Genomic DNA, 14025 nt, shown 5'->3' with positions numbered 1-14025 from the left:
GGGGAAGACCCACCAGAGCTTTGAAATATTAGGGTTTCTTTGGATGACATTTCCTTGGATGGATATGGGCTGTGTTGGCTTTGGATTCTGGGAATTGCGGTCCAAAGATATGTTTCCAAACTTTAGGAGACCTAGAAACACTCCAGATATGTTGATCTCCCAACTTCCTCAGCTAACATGGTCATTGTTCTGTCCATTTCCCCATCTACCAATGGGGCTAGTAAAGCCATATTCCCACTATCCATGGTTCATGTAAGATACGTCTTCAAAAGGAATTTTGAGTGTCTATAATAACAAAGGAGTCCCCAGTGGCACAGTGTGTTAAAGCACTGAGCTGCTGAACTTGCGGACCGAAAGGTTGCAGGTTCGAATCCAGGGAGTGGAGTGAGCACCCACTGTTAGCCCCAGCTTCTGCCAACGTAGCAGTTCGAAAACATGCAAATGTGGGTAGATCAATAGGTACCGCTCTGTCAGAAAGGTAACGGCCCTCTATGCAGTCATGCCGGCCACATGACCTTGGAGGTGTCTACGGACAACGCCTGCTCTTCGGCGTAGAAATTGAGATGAGCACCAACCCCCAGAATCAGACACAACTAGACTTAATGTTGGGAAAAACCTTTACCTAATGACCAAGGATACCTCTGAATAAAATGCGATTTATGTGCCTGATTCAAAAGAAACCGAGATCACTGTTCCATAGAATGAAAATACATGCAAGTTGTGTGCTTTCAAATCATTTCTGACTATGGCGACCTTATTGTGTTTTCTGAGTCTAAGAGTGTGTGACTTGCCCAGAGCCATTGTCCAATGCTCAAACCACTTTATCACAGCAACACTTATTTTAAAATATGCTCTATGGGCATTGCTGAGCCCTCACGTTTTTTGTACTGAGATTTGACTCTGAGCATGCAAATGTTGTGCTTTGCTTGCCATCAGGTTGTTCCAAGTGGACCCTGTTTTCTAGCCTCAGGCATAAAGAGGGTGGTGCCTGCAGACTGTTTTTTTCCTGACGACAATAGTTTCCTAATGCTTTTAACCCCCATCAACTAGATACAAATCAGCATGTTTTGGCAACTGTCTATTGTGTTGCAGGAGATACGGCAATGGTTCAGCCTTGAGACTAAAAAGAATGTAACCTTGTTAGGGTGGTATTGGCAAATCATGTAGCCGAAATGTCATCTGGCACCTTGAGCTGTATTTATATAATTAAGATATATGTAGATTTAGCATTACATGAACCACTCCAGATATCATAGAGGCAGGAACAGTTGTTTTGCTGTCAGATGCAGAGAAGTTCATATCACCAGCATTTTTCTTCCATTTTACATTTGGAAGATATGTAGCTATGCCACATTCATAGCCTCCGAAAATCCCATGATGGGGTTGCCTTAGGATCACCATAAGTCAGAAACAACTCTGAGGCACACAACAACAACTAGGTACAGATTCACTTTCTGAGACGTTATTTGCTGAGATCGCAAGAACCGCAAAGACTGCTAGGAAAGAATTCCTGTGCCTGCCAGTTTTCCCTTGGCATTAAATGCTTCCCTTTATCAAGGGCATTTCTTTTTTTAAAGATGGAATTACTGTGAGTTTTGGCAGGAAGGTCTTGGGAGTTGTGCTTTAAAAAAAAGCAACTTCCACGCTATTTTGGAACCTGGAACGTTAAAATGGCTTGAGGGCATTTACATGGGAATATTGCTAAGCAAAGGAAAGGTTTGTTTACTGCCACTTCTAAACATTTCCCTTTGCCCTCACAGTACTTTGCAGGAAAATCAAAGGTTTGGGGACTCTGTTTTATTATTTTCCCCAACAATATTTTTAATTAGAGGACCCTCTATTTTACTCTTAATTCTTTGTCCTTGAATTGCTAAATTCTGCATTTTGAAAACATGGGGTGCATCTACAGTGCAGAATTGACATAGTTGACACCACTTAAATTTATACGGCTCAGTGCTATAGATTCCTGAAATTTGTAGTTTGGCGAGGCCCCAATTTTCTGGGAAAGAAAGCTTTAAAGACCCTGTAAAACTACAACTTCCAGGAATCCATAGTAATGAGCCACAGCAGTTGTGCCAAACTGCATTGATTCTACAATATTGATTCTACAATGTCGATTCACCCATGGAGGAGTTTTCAGACTGCAGGAATATAACTTTTGTTTGTCTTTCCTCACCTGAGGATCATTCTAACACTGTGCCGAAGGTAACGCCTTAGCCTGATGCATTCATTTCTTGGCATCCTCGGTGGAGAGGATATTTAAATTATTCCACCAATGCAGTTCCTCCCGTCCTACTTGTCACCTTGCCCTACACTCAGCTGGAGCCACAGCAGCAAAGCTGGTTGGGAACTGGTTTGAAGTTTGTCATTAACCATAGCCGAGAGCAGTTGTCACGATGTAGAAGTAGTCCTTGACTTTTAAATGGAGAGGTAATGGAGTTCAGCTGTTGCCTAGAAATCATAGTGTCTTACCTGTGTTGTTTTCTCCCCATCCACAGCATCCTGGTGCAGTGGGAGGGGAAGGTTACAAAGGATATTGAGAGCCGAGTCTAAGTTTGTGCACTTTTTGTTTCTTTGCACGTTCGTAGGGTTGCTGAGATCTGCCTCAAAGAAATGTCGTGACCCACTATTGGCAGTTCTCCTTCCCAGCAAATGTCACTTGTAATTGGGTGAACAGGTGCATCGGAAAAATAAAAATTAGCTTCAAGGTAGGAGGAGAAGTTGTTCCAGGGGTTGGCCTGGCCTGGCAGTCGCCTTGTGTGACTGCCATCGGCTTTGCCAGATGGAGGTTACGGAGGACAAGCAGTTGCTCTGCTTTCTGGGAGCGTGCCTGGGCACTAATGCCTGCTTTTATGTAAGAGAATTGAGGGCAACGGGTTTAAATCTCCCCTTAGAACTGTTATATAAGGGCTTTCCAAATCTGCCGTCCTCTCAGGCGGCTGCACCCCTCCCAGGATTAGTTGCACTGATTCATTTATCATCTTTTTTATTGTTGCTGACCAGCTGCTCACTCTTGTATAGACAGTTGGTTCAACTCACAAATGAGTGCTTTACTTGCTTTACATATTACACGAAGGAAACCCGTGGCCCTCCAGATGTTGCTGAACTATAATTCCCCTTGTCTCTGACCATAAAGCATGCTAATTGAAGCTGATGGGAATTGTTCTCCAAGTACATCTAGAGTGGGAATATTGGAACACCAGAGAATGAGAGTGCTTAGAAAGTGCACTTGGGAATTAAAGCTGGTTACCTAGAAAGCTAGCTCAAGAGTGCATCTACATTGTACAGTTAATGCAGCTTGATACTGCTTTAATTGTCATGGAACCATGGGAGTTGTAATTATACAAGATCTTTAGCCTTCTCTGTCAAAGAGTGCTCATGCCACACCAAACTACAAGTTCCAGGATTCCATAGCATTTAGGAATGGCAGTTAGAGTATTGCCAAACTGCATCAATTCTTTAGTGTGGATGTATCTTTGTTCTTCCTCCATCTGGTATCCTTCAGATATTTGTTGTTTATTCCTTCAGTCCTTTTGGACTCTTCTTGACCTCATGGACCATGTCAGAGATCCTTGTCAGTGGTGGCCACTCCCAGCTCCTTCAAGGTCAAGCGAGTCACTTCAAGGATACCATCCATCCATCTTGCCCTTGGCTGGCCCTTCTTCCCTTTTCCTTCTATTTTCCCCAGCATCATTATGTTCTCTAAGCTTTCCTGTCTTCTCATGATGTGGCCAAAGTACTTCATCTTTGCCTCTATTATCCTTCCCTCCAGTGAGCAATTGAGCTTTATTTCCTGGAGTATGGACTGGTTGGCTCTTCTTGCGGTTCAAGGCACTCTCAGAATTTTCCTCCAACACCACAATTCAAAAGTGTCTCTCTCCCTTCGCTCAGCCTTCCTTATGGTCCAGCTCTCACATCCATAGGTTAGTCAAGACAGTACCATTGCTTTAACTACGCGGACCTTCGTTGCCAGTGTGATGTCTCTACTCTTCACTATTTAATTGAGGTTGGCCATTGCTCTCCTCCCAAGAAGTAAACGTCTTCTGATTTCATGGCTGCAGTCTGCGTCTGCAGTAGTCTTCGTGGCTAGAAATACAAAGTCGGTCACTGCCTCCACATTTTCTCCTCCTATTTGCCAGTTATCAATCAGTCTGGTTGCCATAATATTGGTTTTCTTAATGTTTAACTGCATCAAGATGTATATGACTACTATTCCCGTCATCCCTACCCAAGACAGCCATGCACAGTCACTTGGTGACTTTGGGCAAGTCACATAGGAAGAAAAAGGCCCTCTAAACAAATCTTTCCAAGAAAACTGATAGGTAAAGGTAAAGGTTTCCCCTGATGTTAAGTCCAGTCATGTCTGACTCTGGAAAACTGATAAGGTGACCATAAATTGGAAATTATTTGAAAGCACACAAGTTGAGGGCATTCTGCACATGCTTTATTGTGCTCTTTGTATAATTGTCATAAGAGTACGAGCTGGCATGAAAACAGGAAGCCCCTCCATGTACCTTATCTTGCACAAAGGCTCACTCCAGCTGCAGGGAGGGAAGATTAACTTTGTAAAGTAGTTTCCTTTTAAGTCAGCTCTTGGCCCAAGCTGATCTTAGAATAAATGATTGTGCCTCTTCCTACTACTTTTCTTTCCTTATCAAACCGTGATGCAGAAGGAGATACTAGAGCAGTTTCTATTTCGTTGCTGTGTTGGCAAAAGCATTTTTTTCCACTAAAGGTCAGGTGCTTCCAATATAAACTTTGCTAGAGGCCCAATGTTCGCCAACTAGAGATGAAATTACAAACCAGTTTCTCAAGGGTGGAGAATCTCTGACCCTCCAGACATGGTTGAATCCCATCACCTCCAGCTAATGCAGCAAGTGATTGGAAGCAATGGGAGTTGTAATCTCATAACAGATTGCAAATGGTCCTGCTAACCCAAGTTTTGTTTGAAAAAGTAAAATGAATAGCTTCTCAATACAAAGCCATCAAGTTTGAACCCAGAAACATTTCAACATTCCAGTAGGGAAAATCACCCTGATCAGCTTAGCATCTATACCAGTGTTTCTCAACCTGGTGGTCGGGACCCCTTGGGGGTGGCAAGGGGGGGTTCAGAGGAGTTGCCAAGGACCATCAGAAAACACATATTTCTGATGGTCTTAGGAACCCAAATCCCTACAGTATTTTCTGTTGGTTCTGTGTGGGAAGTTTGGCCCAATTCTATCATTGGTAGGGTTCAAGGGGCTCTTTGATTGTACGAGAACTATAAATCCCAGGAACTACAACTCCCAGATGTCAGAGTCTATTTTCCCCAAACTCCACCAGTGTTCAAATTTGGACATATTGTTTATTCGTGCCAAGTTTTGTCCAGATCCATCATTGTTTGGAATCCACAGTGCTCTCTGGATGTAGGCGAACTACAATTCCAAAAGGCGAGGTCAGTGCCTACCAAACCCTCCCAGTATTTTCTCTTGGTCATGGGAGTTCTGTGTGCCAACTTTAGTTCAGTTCCATTGTTGGTGGAGTTCAGAATGCTTTTTGATTGTAGGTTAACTATAAATCCCAGCAACTATAACTCCCAAATGACAAAATCAACCCCCCTCCCAACCCCACCAATATTCAAATTTAGGCATATCGGGTCTTTATGCCAAATTTGGTCCAGTGAATGAAAATACATCCTGTATATCAGATATTTACATTATGATTCATAACAGTAGCAAAATTACAGTTATGAAGTAGCAACAAAAATAATGTTATGGTTGGGGGTCACCACAACATGAGGAACTGTATTAAGGGGTCACGGCATTAGGAAGATTGAGAACCACTGATCTATACTGTACAATCTACAAGGAAAGAGGAAACAGTCATATGTTCTAGGTGGTTTGAAATAATAGAGCCCAACCACAAATCTTATCAATTTACTACTGATGGTGGTGAAAAAGATGCTCATCCTCAAGCAGCAGCTATTCTCCACGGATAGTTTGAGCAAGCAGGCCTTCAAAACCTATAGCAATCTTAGAACATATGTCATGTGCAGATATATTTCCATGTGCCCTCTCAAGAATTAAAAGTATGTGAAGCATGACAACGTAATCATTTATTGATATAGCAACGTCACCGTATATTATGCTTTACAAGCAAAAGCACAATGAAACAGGTCCTTTCCCTCAGGCGTAAAGACATGACACAAAAAGAAAGGGAGATGGTAATGTGGGAAAGGATTAAACTCATAAGAGACTGCTTCCTCTCTCCCTCGAAGGCAGTAGAAGATGGGATGGAAGGTGGACTTTTCATTACTTTTGGGTCTAAACAAGATGGAACTGTGCCTAGTTTGTTGTGTAGTTGTCATTGATGGTTGAGTACAAAGTTGCCCATCCACATCTTTGGACTTGACTGCCCTTCGAATAGAGTACCTGCTTACAATAAAAGTAGTTCTTTGGCAACCCTTCAAATCGCAGACTGTGTTTTGTGACAGAGGATGAGTGGCCAATCTGACCAGAACCCATGGATATGGAACAGAAAGACAAAAAATGACTCATGTCGCAATGGTTTCCTCTCTCCATGCCCTGTGTCTTGAGATGCCCAAGCAAGGACTTTTTTTTTTACAGATCAAGGATCTAAAGGCACTTTCCAAATTTGTGTCATGCAAACATAATGAGAACCCTATGTGGAATAAGCAATAAATGATATATATAAGGTAAAGGTTTCCCCTGACGTTAAGGCCAGTTGTGACCGACTCTGGGGGTTGGTGCTCATCTCCATTTCTAAGCCGAAGAGCCAGCGTTGTCCATAAACACCTCCAAGGTCATGTAGCCGGCATGACTGCATGGAGCGCCATTACCTTCCCACCGGAGCGGTACCTATTGAGCTCATATTTGCATGTTTTCGAACTGCTAGGCTAACAGCGGGCGCTCATTCCGCTCCCGGGATTTGAACCTGGGACCTTTTGGTCCGCAAGTTCAGCAGCTCAGCGCTTTAACACACTATGCCACCAGGGGCTCCCAAATATTATATATATATATATATAAAACTATAAGAGACATTTTCATGAGACATGTTGAATTACTGTGTTGCGGAATGTTGCAGGTCGAAAAATACTAAATGTTTGGAAAACTCTGGTCCAAATATTAAATGTCACCAATATTAAATGTTCGGAAAGCTCTGATCCAAAACCTTGAGGGAATGCTAAACTAAAGACTGCCTTTGAGCACCTCACTTTGTAAGCAAAGCAGGCAGCCCACACACAGTCACTATCTGGGATTAGCAAGAAGACAAGCGCTTCCTGTTCAGAGGGTGGTGATTTCCAGGCAAGCTTCTGCTCTCTGTCACACTCCCATCCACTCTCAGGGTGTGTGTATATGTGGTTGAAACTTGAACCAGATATGAGTGGCAGTTACAGAAACCACAGCATGTAAGACGCATCTCTGAGGGCAGGTTTAGGTGCCTACAGCAGAGTGCTTCCACCCAACACGAGCCTCGGAGGAGGACCTGCACAGGAAAAGGCTGACTTTCAAATCTGTAGAGAAACAGGGAGGGTTTAGCATCTTTTGCCAGTGCTGAGCCAGGCTCTTTTCTGAAATTCAAAAGTATAACAGACCTCTCTTATCCTTTAATCATTTCTCAGGCCAAATGGTTTCAGTCCAGACTCGGAACAGTTGATCTTCTCTCAAATTGTATGGCAGGTGAAATTCACAGCTGCCACACAGGTTTGCATAACAGATGGTTGCTGATCTGAAAAGTCTGAAAAATATTAATTTTGGTGGTTGCATTTTTACTGCTAAAGAGAAAAGTTGCTTTGTGACTTCTGTCTTGCATAATTACTCAGAATGGTATAGCCTTTGAGAATTGGGACCTTATCACATGAAAGTTCCTTCCAGTTTCCACACACTTCTAAAACAGTTCATAGATGAAGTACCATGAAGTACCATCATATGATGCAGACAGACTTCCGGCTGTCATCTATAGCGTTTAGTCAGTGAACTGGGGCCCCTTCCACACAGCTGAATAAAATCCCATGTTATCTGCTTTGAACTGGAATATATGGCAGTGTGGACTCAGATAACCCAGTTCAAAGCAGATATTGCGGGATTTTCTGCCTTAATATTCTGGGTTATATGGCTGTGTGGAAGGGCCCTGAGTCAGAAGTGTGGAGAAATGGGCAACTAAAGCCAGGGAGAAATCATCTTCTGAGTTCCGGATGTGCCTGGAAATGGGAAAAAACACTTAGAAACATGTGGGATGGCATCTATCAGATTTGCCCTGTTGAATCATTTCAATGACATCGAGGAATCGGCGTTCTTAAGAATAGTGCCTTGTATCTCCTCTACAGTAATGGAGAAAGTCAAGGAGCCCAGAAGTCGTGTCTACCAGAAGAAGGGTGTCTTGGGTCTTCTCTAAGTGAGGCGGGAAGAGGCGACTTTGTATGATGGGGGGAAGCAAATTCGCCCTTTTCTTTAAAGATGGAATCCCACTCAAAGAAGATGATTCTACATGCAAGAGATGATTTCCCCCATGTTTCCCAGCTCCATCTGATGAAGTCCTTGGTCTACAACTCTGGAGACTGGAATTTGAATCCCCACTTGGCCATAAAAACCCACTGAGTAGCAAGTCACACTCTCTCAGTCTCAGAGGGTTGCAATGGTAAACCTCTTCTGAACAAAGTTTGCCAAGAAAACCCTAGGTTAGGGTCGCCATAGGTCAGAAACAACCTGAAGGCACACAAAACAACACTGTGCATGCCAGGATTGAAAGTATGGAAAGACCATTGAGTACTCCATCTCATAGGAAAACACTGCTTTGTGCAGGTGTTCATGCTGCCTGGGGGACTCTGGGAGTTGCAATCCAGCAAGTAACTTTTCCCAGACCTGACTGCTGCCCAGTATCTCCCTACCTCAGTTTCAGGTCTTACCCAAAATCACCGCAAAGAAACACTGTGCCATATCAAAAATCTGACTAACTGTTGCTAACCGCCCAGCCAGACTTTCATTCTCCCTAGTTTAGCCCATATCTACAGAAGGGCCTCTGTCTCAAGGTGGAGACATAATTAGTGGGAAATAATTGGCAAAGAAGGTGCTGAGGCAAGGATGGCCACGAGCAGGAAGGAGTCACGCTCCTCTTGTTTGTCAAGAGATGGAGGAAAGTAGAGGGAGGCAGCAAGATGCAGGAATGCAGCGACAAGTGGTTATTATTCCTGGGTGGAGGCTTGGCTGGCAGCAGTTTTGCGTGCTGCCGACGGATGGGTGCTTCCCGGTTGGGCTGCGAGAAATCCACACCCAGGAAGCCTCCTTAGTCTTCCAGGAAGGGAGGCATTATGCAGTATGCATAAAGTTTGGTCAATCTGAGCCTAGGCTTAGCCATGAGATGTCCTCCTTTGGACAGTGGCAACAAGTGAAGTATGCCTCATCCAAAATGCTAGGGACCAGTACTTTGAATTTCGGATTTTATTTTTCTATTTATTCATTGGACCGCAAGAAGATCCCACCAGTCCATCCTCCAGGAAATAATGCCCGGCTGCTCATTGGAGGGAAGGATATTAGAGGCAAAGATGAAGTATTTTGCCCACATCATGAGAAGACAGGAAAGCTTAGAAAAGATCACGATGCTGGGGAAAATGGAAGGAAAAAGGAAGAGAGGCTGACCAAGGGCGAGATGGATGGATGGTATCCTTGAGGTGACTGGCTTGACCTTGAAGGAACTGGGGGCGACGACGGCCGACAGGAAGCTCTGGACTGGTCCATGAGGTCACGAAGAGTCGGAAACAACTATGCAACTGAGCATCAGCATTTATTCATTTATTTTGAAATGCCAGTACAATCAGCCCTCCACATTCTTTAAGGCCAGGGGCACAGGATCCCTGCAAACACAAATATTGCATTTTACCAATCCTAAGATGCCACCCCCCCCCCACTCCAAATTGGGCTGCATCTTATAATCAATAGTGTCTTACAATAAAGGAAATATGGTAATAAAATCGCAAATTTCTTACCTGAGAGAATAACTCTCTAGGATTACCTAGTTTCTCCAGTATGACTCTTTGTTCAACTTCCCCAGGATCGTCCTGAAGGACCTAGCGATTTCTAGAGAGACTTTCTCTAGGAATCGCTAGGTTTCTGAACCGGGCTGTGGCGCAGGCTGGTTAGCAGCCAGCTGCAACAAATCACTCTGACCAAGAGGTCATGAGTTCGAGGCCAGCCCGTGCCTGCGTTTGTCTCTGTTCTATGCTATGGCATTGAATGTTTGCCTTATATGTGTGCAGTGTGATCCACCCTGAGTCCCCTTCGGGGTGAGAAGGGCAGAATATAAATACTGTAAATAAATAAATAGATAAATAATTCAGCATGACATCTATGACAGGCATTGACCACAGAGTCAATCAAACTGGTTATAATCACAGAATGATAGAATCAAAGAGTTGGAAGAGACCGTGTGGGCCACCCAATCCAACCCCTTACCAAGATGTAGGAAAATCACATTCAAAGCAATCAAATCTGCAAATATATCCTATGATCACTAAGGATCCTTCTACACTGCTATATAAAATCCAGATTATCTGCTTTGAACTGGATTCTGTGGCAGTGTAGACTCATACAATCCAGTTCAAACCAGGTAATGTGGATTGCCTGCTTTAATTATCTGGATTATAAGGCAGTAAAGAAGGGGTCTAAGAGGCAAGTTACCATTGCCTGCCTCTAAGGCTGAGAGGCTTACACCCTGTCTTTCCCAGGGTGAACCAGTATAATTCCCTGTCTCGTGAATTTCTAATCTAACACTCAAACTATTATGCCACACCTCCTCTCAGGAACAATAATAGAACATATGCAGGGTTTCATTTCTTCAAATGTAGATATTTCTTGGTCATATGTGTCAAACCCAAGACCTGTGCGTCAAATCTGGCCCTTTATGTCATTGTATGTGGCCCTCCAGATACTTGATGACAACTCCAAATCAAATCAAAATCTTAATTTTGGTCATAGACCAGCATAAGTGGGTCATGTCTTCCTCAGCATTAGACATCATGACAAGAGCTGATGGGAGTTGTGATACAGTAACATCTGGGAGGGTGCTTTTTATTCTGAATTGCCAGGATAGTGGGTCTTGAATTTAGATACACAACTTGCGGATATGATATCTGACTTTTAAATGTTCTTTAACTTTTCCCCGGACTCAGAGCCACAAGTGCTGTTGGGTTGCAATCCCTATTATCTCCTGTCCACATGGTGGATAATCAAAAATGATGGGAGCTGTTGTTTAATAACATTTGGGGGCCCAAATTGGGCCAAAACAAAAGAGTGCCGACCACGATGTTAAAAAAAAGTATAGTTGGCTTTCTGTATTCACAGATTATCCATCCATGGATTCAACAGAACTTTAAAGGCAACCATAGGCCTGATGTGGTCCTCCATAAAAATGAATTTGACATTCCTGGTCTAGGTCTTCCAGATTGGAGTATGAGACAATCTGATAGAATTCTCCCTTTAGAGAAGGAATGTTGTTTGGTTGTCTTGTTGACTTTCTGGCAAATCGATCCTGTATAATGCTAAGCAGCCCTTCATATCCATGGATTCAACCATCCACAGTTTCCCCAAAAATAATCCTAAAAGCAGAATTTGCTATTGTCATTTCACATAAGGGAAACCATTTCACTACACCATCGTATATAATGGGGCTTGAGCTTCTGTGGCTCTTGCTATCTAAAGTGGTCCCTGGAACCAAGGGCCTTCTACACCACTTTGAACTGGATTATCTGAGTCTACACTGCCATATAATCCAGTTTAAAGCAGATAATCTGGATTTTACATGGCAGTGTAGAATTCTATCAGATTCTCTCATACTGCAGTCTGGAAGACCTAGACCAGGGGTATCAAATTCTTGTTCATGGAGGACCACAACAGGCTTATGATTACCTTCAAAGATCCGTTGAACCAATTGATAGAGAATCCATGGATACAGAAGGCAACTATACTTTTCTTGTTTTTAACATCACGACCGGTGCTCTTTCATTTTCCAAATCCAAATGCAGCACATACCAATGGCTCACTGAATGTATGGCCCACAATATCCAATCACAAGCATATGTTTGCCAGCTTCTCAGCTGACTTTTACTCCAACGCCTTAAGCAGAAGTATATTGCGCAGACCACAACATCTAGCTGTCTGCAGCAAAAAGCTCCTGTGATTCACCAGTAAATTACAAGAGCAGATTGTATTGTTTGCTAGTAGAATTAGTGGCAGACAGGACAGGGCTGCCAAATGCCTCGAGCAAGTGGATTCAATAGGACTTTCCCTCTCATGGTCCTGTGCAAATTGCAGCTGTTGGAGCAACAGCGATGATGGCAGTTTTCATTTGGACTACAAAAGTCCACAGCAGTATTGTAGTCCAAATGAGGTGTTTTAAACTGGGCAGTTTAGAACGCTGTGCAAAAAAGACCTTGGGTTCAAAGGATATACATTTGAATAGCACTGACTTTAAATATTGCTGAAGGCACCAGATCCTGCCTGATCTTGAAAGCTGAGCAGAGTCAGCCTTGGTTAGGACTTGAATGGGAGACTAACAGTTTTCCGGGACTGAAAGTTATGCTGTTGTTTATTTGTTCAGTCGCTTACAACTCTTTGTGACCTCATGGGCCAGCCCATGCCAGAGCTTCCTGTCGGCTGTCGCCACCCCCAGCTCCTTCAAGGTCAAGCCAGTCACTTCAAGGATACCATCCATCCATCTTGCTCTTGGTTGGCCCCTCTTCCTTTTTCCTTCCATTCTCCCCAGCATCATTGTCTTCTCTAAGCTCTCCTGTCTTCTCATGATGTGGCCAAAATACTTCATCTTTGCCTCTAATATCCTTCTCTCCAGTGAGCAGTTGGGTATTATTTCCTGGAGGATGGACTGGTTGGATCTTCTTGCGGTCCAAGGCACTCTCAGAATTTTCCTCCAACATCACAATTCAAAAGCATCTATCTTCCTTCGCTCAGCCTTCCTTATGGTCCAGCTCTCGCATCCACAGGTTACTATGGGGAATATCATTGCTTTAAGTATGTGGACCTTCGTTGCCAGTGTAATGTCTTTACTCATCACTATTTTATTGAGATTGGTCATTGTTCTCCTCCCAAGAAGTAAACGTCTCCTGATTTCCTGGCTGCAGTCTGCGTCTGCAATAATCTTTGCACCTAGAAATACAAAGACTGTCACTACTTCCACATTTTCTCCTTCTATTAGCCAGTTATCAATCAGTCAGGTTGCCATCATCTTAGTTTTCTTGATGTTTAACTGCATCCCAGCTTTTGCCCTTTCTTCTTTCACCTTGGTTAGAAGGCTCCTCAGCTGTTCCTCGCTTTCAGCCATCAGAGTGGTATCATCAGCATAACTAAGGTTGTTAATGTTTCTTCCAGCAATTTTAACTCCAGCCTTGGATTCATCAAGCCCCGCACGTTGCGTGATATGTTCTGCATACAAGTTGAATAGGTAGGATTATATAAGTTGTATTTCGCAGAAAAGAACAGGCAAAACCTCTTCTGAGTATTCTTTGCCATAAAAAAAACCCAATGAAAAATTCATGGGATCCTTATAATAAGTCAACAGGTGAATGGAAGGTGCACACAAACACACTTTAAATATACAAGGCACACACTTTCCCTCTCTCATGCTATTGCCCAAGGTCTCTTTCTCTCTGAAGTATGACAGAAACTGTGCTTTCCTCCTATAACCAAAGCTGCTGCCCTTAATTAATCCCTTCGAATGAGGGAAACTCTCTCCTTCCTTGAGGCAAAGTTTCAGGAATATTGTAGCACCAGTTCTGCGCCTTGTAAGACAAGGCTACTGCAGGGCTGTTTTGGAGAACAAGGGAAAGTCACTGGTAATTGGAGGCTCTGCTGTTTCGGGGAAGTTCTTGTTCTTAATCCACTCGCCAAGCCACATCATTTAATGCAAGAGTGAGCAAGGGCAATAGGTCCGGGGACCAATTTTCTTTTTCTCAGACCATCGGAGGGGCCATGCCAAGGGACAAAAATACCTAAAAACCAACAGAAAAAGCATTCTAAT

This window comes from Anolis carolinensis, chromosome 6 (assembly GCF_035594765.1).
Source record: "Anolis carolinensis isolate JA03-04 chromosome 6, rAnoCar3.1.pri, whole genome shotgun sequence".
NCBI lineage: Eukaryota > Metazoa > Chordata > Lepidosauria > Squamata > Dactyloidae > Anolis > Anolis carolinensis.
Note: the sequence above shows the minus strand (reverse complement) of the source record.